The 16,557-nt window shown below is 38.7% G+C and overlaps 1 long non-coding RNA gene across 2 annotated transcripts; it reads right to left on the reverse strand.

The window, feature by feature from the left end:
* Positions 1-3,376: 3,376 nt before the first annotated feature.
* LOC120491892 (uncharacterized) lies at positions 3,377-15,540 on the reverse strand. 2 transcript variants are annotated; one of them, XR_016148070.1, is made up of 4 exons: positions 13,882-15,540; positions 9,363-9,459; positions 4,125-4,187; positions 3,377-4,050 (listed from the first exon to the last, which is right to left on the reverse strand). It is a non-coding gene; the product is annotated as an uncharacterized LOC120491892 (long non-coding RNA). The 2 variants fall into 2 exon arrangements; XR_005625349.2 differs by having other exon boundaries at positions 3,377-4,187.
* Between the last annotated feature and the right edge of the window lie 1,017 nt (positions 15,541-16,557).

A 16,557-nucleotide genomic window follows, 5' to 3' on the forward strand; every position in this document is an offset into this window, starting at 1 on the left:
ATATGGTTGTCGGGAAACGGTCTTGACTAGCTAGTTGATTTCTTCAACAACGCATCGTACTATGGTAGTGAAGCAGCGATTTACGCCGCTGTACAGGAAACGCGCCCCAGGTTAGTTGTCAAGCGAGCGAGCGAGAAAGCCTGACATGGATCAGCTAAATCTTAACCCCCGTGGAATCACCCGTTTCAAACAAATACCGAACAGAGGAGAGTCTGCTAGCAAAAAGAGAATGCGACAGAGATCGTAATAAAACAAGAATCAACATTGCCATGGCTTTTTAGCGTGGATTTGTTTTCAAGGAATTATCGTGTCTATTAATGGGTAAAGCTACAGTAACGTCATCAGACAGTCAGCTTGAGATCCTTTCCATCTAAACTGGTTTTATCTCTTAAGCTGAGTAGTGAATGTTTTATGAGCAAGATCCACACAGTAACGCCGCGCCGAAGCACAACCAAAACAATGTCATTATGTAAAACTCATGGAGTTTTGTTTTTTAATGACAAAAAAGGCCAAAAGTTACCATGTACCTTTAAATATAATTTTCAGCCAGTAGTTCAATAGTTCAAGAATCATTTGCATTCACATTCACTAAAGCTCTGATCCTTTATGCAAATAAAGGCTCCTTAAACTACAGTACATGCCTATAAAATACTGGTTATACATTGTGTTTATTTGATACCTTTTTATAAGGTTCGCACAACAAAGATACAGTATCGGTTAAGTTCTAACTTCTGCTAAACAAGATTGCCTTTACACAATACTGCTCAACATTAAAGGGGTGATAAAATGCCATTTTCACAAGATCTAAAATAAATCTCTGATGTCCCCAGAGTGTGTGTGTGTGATGTTTTAGCACAAAATACCCCTCAGATATTTTTATACAGATTGTTAAAGTTGCCACTTTTTGAGGGTTTGCAAAAACGCACTGGCTCTTTAAATACACATGAGCTGCTGCCGAGGGCGGGGTTTCAAGATCTCGTCTGTGTTAGCAGCTGCGATTACCTCATGCAGACACACTAAAATGACAGAAATTGCTCTACCTTTAATGTTAAAACAGAGTCAGTCAAAAATGGAGAGACTCAAGAAGAAGTGACAACATAGAATACAGGACGTCTCTGAATGGTTAGTCGATGCATTATGTTGCTGATGTGAAGTTAAAGGGTTAGTTCACCCAAAAATTATGTCATTTAATAGGCTAACTGACCCTCATGTCGTGCCAAGCCTGTAAGGCCTCCTTTCATCTTCGGAACACAGTTTAAGATATTTTAGATTTAGTCCAAGAGTTTTCTGTCCCATATTGAAAATGTACGATATACTGTCCTTGTCCAGAAAGGATAGAAAAACATCATGAAAGAAGTCCATATGACATCAGTGAGTTAGTTAGAATGGTATGAAGCATCGAAAATACATTTTGGTTCAAAAATAACAAAAACTTCGACTTTATTCAGCATTGTATTGTTTTCCGGTTCTGTTGTCGAGCCGTGTTTTTTTTTTTTTTTTTTTTTTTTTGTCGAGCCGTGTTCACGAGTCTGCAGTGACGCTGATGACGTAAGACGCTGCTGACGTGTATCTGGTGCGTCCGTGGATTCGGGTTCAAATAAATATGGCTGGGCAACAAAAAAAAAAAAAAAAAAAAAAAAAAAACAAGTCTTCCTCTGTGTCGAAATCCTTAGACATGTTTGCGAAGATTGTTTTGTTTACAGCATGCATCTCCCCTTAGACTCTAAATTAAGCTTGAGTGCACCAGATACACGTCAGCAGCACTGAACCCGGCTCCACAACACAACCGGAAGACAATACAATGCTGAATAAAGTCATAGTTTTTGTTATTTTTGGACCAAAATGTATTTTCGATGCTTCAAAACATTCTAACTAACCCACTGATGTCAAATGGACTACTTTGATGATGTCTTTATTTCCTGTCTGGACAAGGACAGAATATCGTACACATTTTCAATGGAGGGACAGAAAACTCTCCGACTAAATCTAAAATATCTTAAACTGTGTTCTGAAGATGAATGGAGGTCTTACAGGCTGGGACGACATGAGGGTGAGTCATTAAATGACATAATTTTCATTTTTGGGTGATCTAACCTTTTAACTATCTCCAATTATTAGGATATTCTGTCATGATCGCTCGTATAAGAACAGCTGAGAGATGCACAAAGAGTGACTTTCTATTGCATGTGAAAAGATGGATGCTAAAGTTTGAGATGACTCACAAATGTAATCGTATACAACAACTGTTCCTCTTCTCATCATGGACTACGTGTTCCCAGGGGCGGGGTTTATGTACATTTTGGAGTTGCTGATGTCCCTAACCTGGGAGGAGTCCACACCGTTGTAGTCCTTTTCTTTTTGATTGAAATTTCACTTTTTTCATTTTAAATAGTGTGTAATGTTGCTGTTGGTGCATGAACAGTATCTGCAAAGTTGCAGCGCTGAAAGTTCAATGTAAGCAAAGATATCGTCTTTTAAAAATCAGGAAGTTTAATGCCTACAAAAACAACTCGATTGGGACTACAGCTGGGTTATGGTACGTCACTAACCTACACATTTGCATCAACCCTCCCTCCGAAATATACAAAAAAGGGCATGGCCATATTTCTGCGGCTTGTTGAAAGTGTAATGTTCATCAGCTGAGAGGTCTTCTATGTTCAGGCTTCACATGGACGTTGCAGTTCGACAATGGATACAATTTATGTTGGATTATGTTCCTGAAAATGACGATCGTAATCTAGCTCTCTGTGCTGCGCATTAACGGAAGACAGCTTCCAGAATCTCCACGAATTCAACACCGGATTCAACAAGAAACTGTTACTAAAACATGAAGCAGTTCCAACTTTAAAACAACAGGCAGCAGTTATTGGGACACAACCTGTAAGTAACACTTAATTTTTAAATGTATTTGCATGTATAATTTCAGGCGTAATGTTTTAGTTTTATCAAATGCCAGCGCTGGCTTTATAGCCACTTGGTTATTATGCTATTTCGTGTCTACGACAAACGCGTACAAACATTTTGGACCTGAATATGGATATGTACTAATTTTGTAAATGTATTTTTCATGTATATATACTGTATGACGTAATTTTTCGATTTGATCAAGAACGCAAACCAATGCAAACGCTGTTTGTGTATTTAGCCAGTTAGTTCGATGCTATTTTGTGTAAGAGAAACATGTATAAAGGTTATCAGTGTACAGGATGGTTTTTAACACAGTTAGGCTAAACCTAAATACAACTGATATACACTGAGTAAACTAAGTTTTGTGAATAGATAAACAGCTGTTCATTATTTCGATAAAACAATAACTTGATGAAAATCATACTTTACCACCCCTTTAACTTAAAATGAAAGGAAAGTCAAAAATGTGTTGAGAATCAAACTAATTTATTCACAGAACAAGAACATATAATGGACATTGTGACATTCATTCACAGAACAAGGCCATATATATTGTCTGATTGAAACTGAATTTCCTGTTATGATGTGTGAAAAGTGTTTGATCACAAGCCAACAGAAAATCTAAATTATTGATAAAGCCATAAATCCGAGCTCAGTAAATCTCATTTAATCTGATTTGTCATTCTAGATCAGCATGTTAAGCTTGCATCAGACACACAGATGTTGTTCAGGCTTGTTAGGTAAAATGTTAGGCAATGCACACAAACATGCAGCTTTAAAGTCCCGTTCACACCAAGAATGATAACTTTAACTATATTCCAACTACAAACTTCAGGGAGTTTCAGCTAGTGGGCAGATAGTTGGTACCACAAGGAAGGCAATAGACTGTATAGTTTTCACCTGAACAGGGTTTGATCCCTTCCACCAAACTATACAACCTACTACCTCACCCTGTCCAGACACCAAAATGCAAATCCTACGACACACTTGTGAACGTGAAAAATCAATCGCAACCCATTTTACTTCTGTAATATGATTGAATATCCTTTCCGAGTCATTGGACGACTGCAGACTGCAGGAAGCGTGCGAGGTGGTTATCTCAAACGGGTCCACGTCGTTGTTTGTGGATGATTTGGCTGTCGCCTTAGGAAAGACAGTAGATTGTATAGTTATCTCAGTGAGAGAGCACCGTGCTCCACAACTATTCAATCTACTACCTCAGCCCCAAGGACAGCAGAACAGACGTCAACCAGTCAGACAGCAGACCGCAGGATTCATTCCTGCCGAGAGAGAGAGAGAGAGAGAGAGAGAGAGAAGATGGTTAGCACTATAAACTTCCGCTGTAGCTGGATTCCACGTGAGCAAGTATATTTATATTCCCGTTTAATTGTGCTGAATGCACCCTTGTAGTGTACTTCAAATCTTAAGAGTTTATTTTTAAATACAGTACTTACAGATAATATTATTTTAATAAAAAAAGGCCACTTAAGTGCATTTAGAGAGATTACACTATCATGACTATGGTTTATCCAATATTACATTAAAGTTAATATAAATGGCTTCATAATTTTAAATGTGTAAATACAATTATATTTAAGTACTTGACACAAAAGTTTCTAGGGCTGTGAAACGATTAATCGCGATTAATCGCATCCAAAATAAAAGTTTGTGTTTACTTAATATATGTGTGTGTAGTGTGTATAATTATTGTGTATATAAATACACACACACATGCATATACAGTATGTATATAAACACACACTTTTATTTTGGCTCCGATTAATTGCGATTAATCGTTTCACAGCCCTAAAAGTTTCAATAGAAATGTCAGTAATGTATATTTTAGTTTTCCATAAATGCTTGTCAGTACATTCGGCAGTAACTTTTAACTTTATTTCAAAAACAATAGATGTACAGATGTACTACTGTAAATGTAAATTGTAAATAACATGCAGTTAAGTGTCTGAAAACAATACAAGCAGTGCACACTTAAATATATTATTATATCTGCGATAAGTACTTTTTTTTTTAAGTATGCTGTACTTAAATGTGCTTTGTTTTTACAATGGTTGCAATTGAGTGCATCATGTTCATAGTTAAAGTGATTCTCAACACCTGTTAACTAACTTCATACATCATACAAATCATCTTGACACCAGCTGGTAAAAAGTCATTGCAAAGAATGTCTCAGAAAATCAAAGTTAGTTCTGAGAAAAGATTGCGCAGCTTTTATTTGCAGATGCCACTTAGTGTGATATTTCATTATTTAATGCAAGGTGTCAAAAAAAAGTTCAATTTGTCGTCAATCTACGTTAAGAACGGTCTGACTTCAGTCATTCAGTCACATAACCCGAATGGTTCTGCCATAGATCACAGAGCTACTTATTTCTATGTAGTTGCCGAAAAACAACAGTAGTTGAAAGCTCAGCATGTGTGTTCTCCAGACACGAGTCGGGAAAGCGATCAAACATTAAACAGGGAACTGTGAGGAGTTGAACAAGGATGCAGGCTAAAAGGGAAGCGCTAATTTTGAAAGCCAAAGCTAAATTACTCACTCGTTCTAGCGAGGCTGGCATTGGATCATGAAGGAAAAAAAGGCTTGATCCTTCGCCAGGAATTCGTGCCCGTTTTGCCAAAATCTGAGCTCATTCCAACAAGACAACATTGCGTAAGCTACGCTTTTGCAGTAAACAGACGATGTAAAACATGGCTTCCCCAGCTGTCTCCTGTAGCTTTAACAAATCTGATTCTGCTATTCCGCACAGCAAAATAGTGGGAAAACAAAATGGCGACGTTTCGGCCATTTTAGGGTGCGAGTGCTGGGCATTCCTCACAACCTCTGTGAGGTGTGCCTGAAAAACCCATTCACACTTTCACTGTTCTCAGAGGCTGTTTGGAAGAGTAAGGGTCTCCCTCTCGATGCACTGGGGAACGTCTGACATCAGTGTAACGACTAGAAAGCCAAGATTCCTCCTCGAATCAATAGTGTTCTTTCATTGCAAAACAAAACATCATGTGCATTAGCATGTTAGCATCTGCGACAAACCTATCTTTGAACATCAGCATTCTAACATGTAAGCACACCACTATATCAGTTTTAATTTGTAAATGTTAGTTTTGTTGTCAAATTCACTCATTCTTGAACTTCCAACGTTGATCAAGCAATTAGGACAGTATAATATAACAGTAAAAGCAGTTATTGTTTGGCATTCATAGGTGGAGCATGTCTTTTTTGCATAAATATACATGCAAATCTCTTTCAGTGAACTGACTCCCAGCAATTTGTTAACATACAAAAGTCTTCTTAGCTAATTAGCATACACATGCTCTTTTTTGGCAAATTTGGGGGGGGGGGGGGGGGGGGGGCAGTGATTGAAAAGTTTTGGCACAGGACGCTGTCTGCTGGGACACAAAGAGGAGACAGAAGCTGAGAGATGGCATGTCGTGACTGCTGTGCCAACTTTCGGTAAAGGTCAGGTCAGTCATAAGCTGTGCAACAACACTAGCTTAACTATCTTTATCCATTATCAGTGAAGGTGCTTTATTCATTTTTCATAGTTATAATGCTCACAAACACCTTCAGCTTTTTCAATCAATAAAACACACACAATTGTCACAGAAAAACAAAGTTTGTTATAGCTTTTACCATGTAGTTTTATTGTGCCAGCTATTCTGGAGTTGCTTCTTTAGCACAACGTATGATGCCTCACCCGTGAAAAATGCTAATATGGTCTGACAGATGTGACATTTGGATTTTTAGATTACATAGCGAAGTAGTCTGCCCTTCTGTTCTCCAATGTGTGGTAATCGCCTTGATGGGGACTAACCAGTGCCTTTGGTGCTTTGCCAGATATTTAAGTCCATTTTTGTGGCGCTTTGATTTTTTTCATATGTAAATGTCCTCTTTAGTCAATTTTTAAAATATCTAATGCAAATTAGACACAACTGCCCTGATTTTTGTGACATGAGTATTTAAGAGATTATTAGAGATTATCTGTTGCTTTCAGCGGAGACAGTGTGGGTGGAACTGGAAAGATCATAAGATACCATAAGATAGATATTTCAGCAATATTTAAATAGCATTTTGATGGATTTATCAGTTGGATATGTCTATCAACACTTTTATTCAATGACTTCAGGAAAGAGTTGAATGAGCCCAAAAAATCATAATTTTTATGAAAATCCATGTGATTGTTCTGCATAGCACTTGAACAAAGATAATGTTCAAAAGCTAAATTAAAAAGTAAATATGATTATCACCATATGTTTCCAACTATACAGTATTGTACTCTAAGGGATTTTCCACTAAGTTACTGGAATGTGACTTTAATTGCCGGCTAAAGTTACACTTAAGTAGTGGATGTTTCAAATGTTTCAGAAGAGACGTGATCGCTGTATATGATGAACAGATCTCATTTTGGCTTTTATTCACATTTTAATCTACTCACACATCAGTTGTGGTAAACAGAAGCTTAAAGGGATACTCCACCCAAGAATTAAAATTATGTCATCATTTACTTGCCCTCAAGTTGTTGCAAACACAGGTTTGAGTTTCTTTCTTCCGCTGAACACAAAGAAACATATTTTGAAGAACGATTGGAACCAGTTTTTTTGGCACCATTGACTTCCTAGTATTTTTTTTTCTACCATGGAAGTCAATGTTGCCAAAAAACGATTGGTTTGGTTGCAATCGTTTTGTAAAAATATCTTTCTTTGTGTTCAGCAGAATAAAGAAACTCATACAGGTTTGCAACAACTTGAAGGTGAGTAAATGATGACAGAATTTTCATTTTTGGGTGGAGTATCCCTTTAAGCATGTTCACTTGACATGCAAGAACCAATGAGGTTCATTCTCATGTTACGCATCACGTTTGAGCTTCTGCAAGAGGTTGGTTCTTGCGCTTCTGTTTGTGTTTGCTGATCAATGTTTATATGTGAATAAAAAGCTTAAATTAATCTTTTCATCAAAGCAATCAAGTGTCTTTAGAAAATTTGGACTACACCACTAAATTCATATGGATTAGTTTTACGATAACTTTATGAACTTCTTGAAGCCTGTAGTGGTAGTTGCATAGCTGTCAATGGTAGTTGCATAGAAGAAATCACTTATTTTATTAAATATATCTCAATTCGTGTTCTGATGATGGACGAATGTCTTACTGGTTTGAACGAAAGTCTTGAAACAACCAGCGAAGTTGGCGTAAGTAATGACAGAATTTTTGAACTAACATATTAATTTCACATCGAATGGAACATATAGTAGTATCCTAATTTTATAAATGATAATGTAATAATTTCCATCTGTATAGAAACAATATTAAGTTTGTTCCACGTCTTCTAAACAGTGTTACTGTAAACTAAAACTTAAACTATTTTAAAAATAGATATCAGTAAATATAAATACTAGATGAAAACTGAAACTTAAAAAGAATATTCCCTGGGCAAAGGAAATTTTGCCTTGGCAACTAACTGAAATAAATAAGTTGAAGTTGAAGTACTACAATTATTAAAAATAAAATGAATATATAAAAATAAAAGCAAATTAAAAACAATAATAAAATACTATTATATAAATAATACTAAAGTAACACTGTTACTAAAATTACATGACAATGACATAACATAATGCTAACAATTTTACTAAAAGTCTTTTACAAAACTAGACTAAATAATGGCATTCAAATGAGGTTATTGATTAGTTTTAGAGACAATACATTTCCGAATGCTTGTCTTTTAAACAGCAAGCCTCTTAAACAGAATGCACAAAGTCACAGTGTTAGGACAAGCAACTTAGCACTAACAAATCTGCATGTAATACTTAGTAGCATTGCAGGCATTTGTGTCTTATGTTATTAATACAACATGTTTATTCATTTTAAATCAGCTTTACTCAGTAGCCTACATATGGGGATCCAGATTAGCAACCAAAATAAGTTAATAACTGTTGTGGCATCGTGAAAACATGCTAGAAGCGTTTTTATTTTATTTATTTTTTTCTGAGAGACGCACTGTGTATTGTACATTTATGTATTAAGCATCTTTATCTTAATTAAGAGAGTGTACGGTTCCCCATTACAAATTAAATTATGTTTTTCCAAAACCTAGTGAACTGCTTTGCAGCCTACATCATATTGCTGCTATTCCAGCATCATAATTATTATAGATCACACTAGTGAATACTGGAAGACATGACAGAAACTCTGTGGATCATACAAATATGGAAGAGTAAGACTCGAATGCATTTGATTTCAGTCGAGTTTGTTGTTAGCATGTTGCTAAGCTAATTCCATACTACTACGATTAAAATACCTTTAAAATTAGACTTATTTTCCCAGACATTTTGTTATATAATGACAATTATTTCTAATCAAAGTTTCCCTTGCCATCTTTGATATTTTTACTGAGCTTGCAGTGCATTCTGGGATTGCAATACATGCATTGCCTTTCAATCTTACCTTTTGGAACCACCTTCAAGTTGGGAGTGCACCTATGATGTCTTAAAACGCTCCCTAGGTAGGCGGCTCAATGGGTTTTGGGACAGAGGCTGCGTCTCTAATATATGAAAAACATCACAGAGACATTATTATTGCAGTTGTTAAAATAATCTCTGCCATATCACACTCTGTCATACAAGACAAAACCTGTTTCTCAAAGTACTATAACAGCTAACGCCTCTCTGCGTCTCTCGATAAATGGCTGCCATGTTTAATTGCCTGCATTTGTTTACACACCATACCACCTCCTGGCATAATCATATACCAAGCTTTTTTTTATAGTCACAAAAGGAACATCTTGCTTCCCTGTTCTGCAACTCAGAAAAGAGGTAAACAAATGAAATCAGATCAACAAAAGGCCTTCTATCTTACCTAGCGATCAAAGGACACAGCCGTTAGCCCTTGTGCCCGTCCAATCGCTGGAGGTAAACAGGCAAATCAATTAGCCTTCTGAACGCCTCCCACTGCGTTATGGCTGCCAAGACCATATGCGGTTAGGATACTTGCTCAAATTGTACACCAAAAATGGCTATCGATAATCTAGCGCTAGATCCAATGAAACTGGCTAAACGGTTTGGCACAAACTCACTGAGAAATTGGTACATATTCATGTTTTCATTTTAATTTTCTCCCCTCCTGTCTGTCGCTGAGTCCCTGAGTCTGGTGCCAAGAAAGGGGCAGTGCCTGTATGCCAGGCTGAATTTCAATGAACGGAGAAGAGGGTGATGGGTAGGGTGTTGAAGGGTGGGGGATGTTGGCAGAGGAAGACTAGAGGAGGCCACAATTACAAGAAAAAAATACAGAACTTGAGACAATGCCTTTGTGCAGCATTAATTTAACGTAGGAGGGGAGCTTCCCCGTTGAAAACCCCTTCGGCTTCCACATAACACAAAATTTGCCTTCGTAAAAACAAAAAGATGTCTCATAAACGACAAGAAAATGCAAATGAACAAACAATAGATGTTTTTCATTTTTTACTATTAATAGTAACCGTCGCTATCTTCTCATCTCTTTTGTTTGTACAGCTGATCAGCATTCTCAGCATTGTTGAGTCCACATCTCGCATATTATCGTTTAGTTCAACTGTTGCACAAGTTATTTAAAGAGCCCCTATCATAGCATTTGAAATGTTCCTATTTTTGTTTTTGGGAGTTCCCAAAAACAGTTTAACGTGCATGCAAGGATAAAAAAAACACTTTATTTGTCTTATAATATGCATTTATTTTTACCCGATTTGCTCAACGACTCCCAAATGATTCGTTCGACGATTCATTTTCCCAAACACCTCCTTTGAGTGACGCGAATCTGCGGCGATTGGTCAAATGACCCAGTCAGTTGTTATTGGTAAACCGTAGGCAGACATTATCGGCAAGGCAACGGAACGCCCATAACCATTAATGGATTATAGCTTGTCAAGTGTTGAAAATTTTATATAGTGTTTGAACAAACGTGTCAGAAAAAGTGCACTTTCCACACGGTCCCTTACTCGCGTCTCCGTCAAGAGCGAGCTTTCCCGGCGAAACTCACATTGCGGCGGCTTTTGAGGGGCAGTGCTTATTATAAAGAGCGAAGTCATATTTGGCTAAGTCGTTTAGGAGGTAATTGCCATTTTTCAATGAATGTCTGGTGAATATCAAAAACAAAACTAACTTTACCTCGCTTAGAAGCTGCGCGGAGTGTACACAACACACACAACACAATATAACTATATTGTGCATGCTACAGAAAACATAACAGCAAACATTATTAATAATACTTACAGATTGTGATTCGGAGGAGGACGAACCTGATCCATATACACTGGACACTGAGCCCTCCTTGCGAATCCACATTTGAATTCATTTATGTTTTGGAATGATTCGTCATTAAAATGATAAGAACACAAGGTTCGGGCTATACTGTTGTTGGGAGCGGCCAATGAGCTAATGTTTTGTATCTACGTCACGACGTAACAGCTAATGACTCGTTTCAAAAACAATTCATTTCATAGACTCAGAGTCGACTCTCACTTTTGAAAGACAATAACTTTATATACGGTGCACTTTCAGATATAAATCTTTGCAGGATGTTTTCAATCCCTTAGAGCTATTTATTCCACACTACATGAACAGTCATTTTCAAAAATCCATGATAGGTGCTCTTTAACACAAAATACACCATACTGAACCTGTGACTTTTTCCTCAGTTGTTCCTTCCACACTACTCAAAGCCATTGAAAGCTTTGACTCTTTGAAAATGCAATTAATCATTCAGCTTATGATCCCCTGTCATCAACCTACACTAGAAAGAAACGCCCTTATTGCAAAAATAGCGGTCCCCAAAAAAACAGGAAGTTGGGCTTGGCTTGACCTTGGTTGACTCTGTCACGTGGTCTCCAGAGAGCCTGCTGTTACTCATCGAAACTCAACGATAAGGATTCTGCTTTGCCTTGTTTATAGAAAGACCTTGCAGATTAGACTTAGATCTCTGCCCCCGTCTGGGGCCGTGTAACTAATAGGCTCCGAGCATATGCTGCGTGTCTGTGCATTTGGAGGTGAACAGCAGTGTTTTCTCACCTGCAGTGAATTTACCGCTTTCGTTATAAACACTTCTTCCAAATAAAGCTTGAATATGACGTCAAAATCCTTGGAGATAGCAAAACTGGTGTTGTATTCTGTCTTTTCTAGCATGAAGTTGTCGATCTGATTGTGCAGTGAAATGTAAGCATTTTTAGGGTTAAACTCGGTTTGTTTTGAAACTTCCTGTTTGCTAATGTGGGGTCGGGGCCCAGGGTGCATCTGATCGTCAGCTACAGTAAACGTAGGAGGGAGCGAGGCTGTATGGGAAAGGGGGGGAGGAGAGCGTGAGGGAGAGAAAATATGAAGCTACATGATAAGTTCATCTGAGGAGAACAGGGGGTGGAGGAAATGCTCTCCTTTCCTCCCTCCCTCCCGCCACTTTTTTTTTTCCTGTTGCCATCTCCCTCTGTCTATGAGCAAAATAAACATGTATACTCAAACTTCTCTGTTTTACTGTACAAAGCAGCAAATTACCTGCCCTCGTTCCTTCCGCTGACGAGTAATAAAGCACTAAAAAGAACGTGATCCAAGAAAAATCCTTGCTCTATAGCTAAAACAACAAACATCAGCATATCATGTTATTTCAACCTAACACCACCATTTTTCACAGCTTTTCCACTTTTGTTTGCATGCCGAAAGCTGATATTCTTCTAAATAAGGATTTGTTTGATAAAAGACTGCATGAAAAAGTCGCTCGTAAAATACAGCAGTACACAAACACGTGGCATGTCGACGCCATCTTGAAATCTTTTCTTTGTAATTTTTTAAAAAGATGCGAATCAGATTGAAATCATAGTCATCGATGCTTGTTTAATTTCGGTGGTCTAATGGTGTAACTTGGTTTGAGTTTATTGTGAATTTCACAGGATAGTTGATCATATCGATGGATTGGAACCACCCTCTGATGTTACGTTCAATAACTGAAACTTGATCGGTTTACTATAACAAATGTTAAATTAGTCTTAGACTCTCTTAAATCAGTTTGATCTGTTACTATCTGCATAACAAATGTCATTTGGTCTATAACGCATACAATTAGTTCCTAAACGGTTCATTATTGTCTTTCAAAAACTAGCCCCACTCGGTTTATTTTGGCATTCATCGCATAGCAAATGCAACGGGAAAAAAGGCAGTCAAATACAAACAGAGCAACCTTTTAAAAGAATAGTATCTGAATATAAAAAGAAGTCATTTGATTATATCAATACCAATGCCAAATTAGTAACCAAATGCTCTTGTACTGTACATGCAAGATTGCTTTACTTATGCTTTCTTAAATGCAAATTATTTCCAGTGCTAAGCCCTCATGGGAATTTTTTTCAGAGAGAGATACAATAAAAAACTGGCAGTGATAGAGTCGACAAAGATAAAAGGCAATTGTTGTACAGAAATGAGAGGGATGTACAATACATATTTGACATAAGAGGCATTTTATAGGCCATCCACGAATCACTACCATCATATCCAAAAATATCACTGTTATTTTCCATCCAAAAGCATCCAAACAAGCAGCTAAACACCATTTGTTTGTTCAAATCATTAAAATCCTTTAAAAAAAACTTGAACCCCAAAACGAACTGCCCAAAACGACCCAAAACTACGGGAACGTGCATGCTATACGAAGGAATGTGAGCCAAATTGCAAAATAACTTCTTAACAAAATGCATTTAAAAATTGAACCAAAAAACATTTATCAAAAGGACATCAACAATCATTTGTCCGAAAGTCGTTTAGCGGAGTAGAAATGGCGGAATCTGAGGCATGGACACGTTTACAAGAGGAAGACAACAGTGAACAAGAGAGCCAGAGCAGCTGGGTAGAATAATCGACAATGATGCTTTAAGAGAATTGCTTAAAAAGGGACTAAATAATCAGTGGAATATTACAAAGTATGAAAGCGGGGGAAAGAAAGAACGTAATACCTGCAGACTAGAGGCTTCAACGTCAAAGAACACAAGGCAGGGTCATGGCGGCGAGAAGAGGTAGACTCGTGCACATAGTACGCCTATCTCGGGGAGAGAGACCTATGTGCTGCCACCAAACATGCTCTTCCATGGGGTTGTGGCTGAAGAAAGAGCACGTACAGCGGCCTCCGCTTCACCCGCCTCACCACGAGCTCTTTCTCCCTGCCCACTTTGGCACAGGATGCGAAGAGAAAGACAGAAGCTGAGAGAGCGAGAGAGGAGGTGGAGAAAGAAAGGGACTGAGAAACGAAAAAGAACGCAGAGATCAAGAAGAGAGGGTTTGCCATGCAGAAAAAGCAGACTAGCTTTTGCTAGACTAGCATGATAAACTTGTATTTATGGGAATGCAAGAGAGTCAGCTTGAACCCATCTGCCCCAGTCAAAGTTATTCCAAGCAGACGTCTGGAAAATAAGCGGTCAGAATTGATTATTTAAAGGAAAAACTTGATCGGCCGAGCGGGTCCCGACAGAAGAGGCGAGAAAGAGTCAGAACTGGTCGATACTTACATGATTTTTTTTTTTTTGGGGGGGGGTTGTGCCCTTTAGCCAAAACATGTGACCGACTCCTTCAGCAATTAGTCAATGGTTTCGGTGGTTTCTCGAGGAATATAAATAACCCTCCCAAAAGAAGTGCGAGAGGACGAAGAGTTGATTTTGCTCGCCCCTGAGAATGCAATGATTGCCTTTGTCAGCATTTGGCATCTGTCCCAGGTAGTTTGAGCCGTCCAGTTATAGTCCTCGCTAATCATTATACACATCCAGAGGCTGTTCTATCAATGCCTGCGTTTTGTATCTCTTTATCAGGAAAACATGAGTGGTCCGTAGTACTTCCTCAAAGAACCTTGAAAAACACCACAGTTGGCTGATCCCACTTGCCTGATTCATTTGGTTTTATGACTCGCCATGTGTTTGACATCATCGTCCAAGTTGCACTTTGCATGCAGTCATTTAGTCAAGAGAGGCAAAACGGTATCAAAATACGCACTGGAGATGCTATCGCATTTTGTAGTGGAGTTTGCAGTCACTAAAAGTTTGTCAAGTCCTTACCGTGAAAGAGGAAGTTACTACAACGTGTCAGTCGTTGCAGCAACAGAATTCACATGGTCATCTTCCTGTGCAAGAAAGTTCTGATGTAAAACAGGCATCCTCTTTATGGTACGCAGATGGCATCTTGTCAGATGTGCGCACGCTTGTCCCGTCTACTCGCAGGCACTGTCCTGGGCAGCACAGTGCGTGACGTCACAGTCCCTTTGTTATTGATGCATTTACATATTTTTCATTTACTGAACTCGCTGAACTCTTCACTTCCTAGCACATCCGTTCCCCCGTTCAATACTCCCTGCAGAGAGAGAGAGATCACTTTTAAACCTTTTCGAATGGCACCTTGCCAAAGTAGGGGAGCGTGAAAGTACAGAAGGAAATCCTTGACGCAGTGCCTTAGTTGCAGACGCTACAAAGATTTATTTCGCCCTTTTTTTTTTCTCCCTCTCCTACAAATTTGCTCCCTGTGTCTCTTCCTGTCGAAATGAGGGGAGGCTGTAAAAAGTTTCAGCTGCGCCGGCAGAGGCTGTCTCATTTGGCAGCGGTTCAAAACAGCATTGCCTGCTTCCAAAAGCCAGTCTGCTTGCCAGCCGGGTGAGTTTGAAAAGGCCACACTACACTCCGCCCATGTTTGGGAGAGCGAGAGAGAGAGAGAGAGAGAGAGGGAGAGGGAGAGATGGGGCAAAGCTACGCGCCACGGCTCAGCCCTTCCCACCCTGCCTTACTTGGCAGAGCAGCTTTTTTCGGGATAGGGGGAATCTAGGTCAGACCTTGTGTGCCTGTTGTGGAACAGATCTGAGCACCTTTTCATGTGCGTGAGGTGTATTCTTCCCTCGGCACTTCCTGCACATCTAGCCTAACTGGGTCTGGTTACTCCCGTACAGTAAAGCATACCTTTCAAAAGACCTCGTCCCACCTGTGCCTGTAAGCGCTTTCAAAGAAGTATCTGTAATCCTGAATTTTGTGTAATGCATGTGGTCAGAAACGTACGGATGAGATGGGCTGTGATCCCAACGTGAACTGTTGACTTTGGCTTGGTGCGCTCCACAGGTGTTCGCACTGCATAAAAAAACACACAGAGAACTGCTCAAAATGACTGATGGCAGGTCTGAGCAGCTGACTGTCACATATATGGCTGTCTACACCTGCAGAGATTGTTCAGGACAAGTTCCCTTCATGCCTACCTTGTTCCTTTTTTTCAATTTTGTGCATGTTACTATCAGTGGCGCTGATAAGTGGCCTTTCAAGAGGGAAGCACGGTCTATTCAAATATATTTGTATACAGTACTACACAGTAATTAATGACCTGTGTTTTTGCAACATTTATACGGATTACAGATTCTAAATGACATGTTATGACTTTAACTGCATCCCCACACAATCTGTTTATGATGTTTCCAGCACTGTCTGGGCCTTTTCACACCAAGATGAATGTTCAGTGCGAAAATTTGGTGCGATAAACATTTCAATCTGTACGAGCGGCTGTTAATGCATCTGTTCAGAACGAAACATTCACATGGTGGCAATGAAACTGATTTTAGTTTCATTTTATTTTTTTCATTCTTTTGACTATCAAAAAACTTTGCAACTACA

The sequence above is a fragment of the Pimephales promelas genome, chromosome 20, assembly GCF_988280905.1.
Source record: "Pimephales promelas chromosome 20, fPimPro1.hap1.1, whole genome shotgun sequence".
NCBI lineage: Eukaryota > Metazoa > Chordata > Actinopteri > Cypriniformes > Leuciscidae > Pimephales > Pimephales promelas.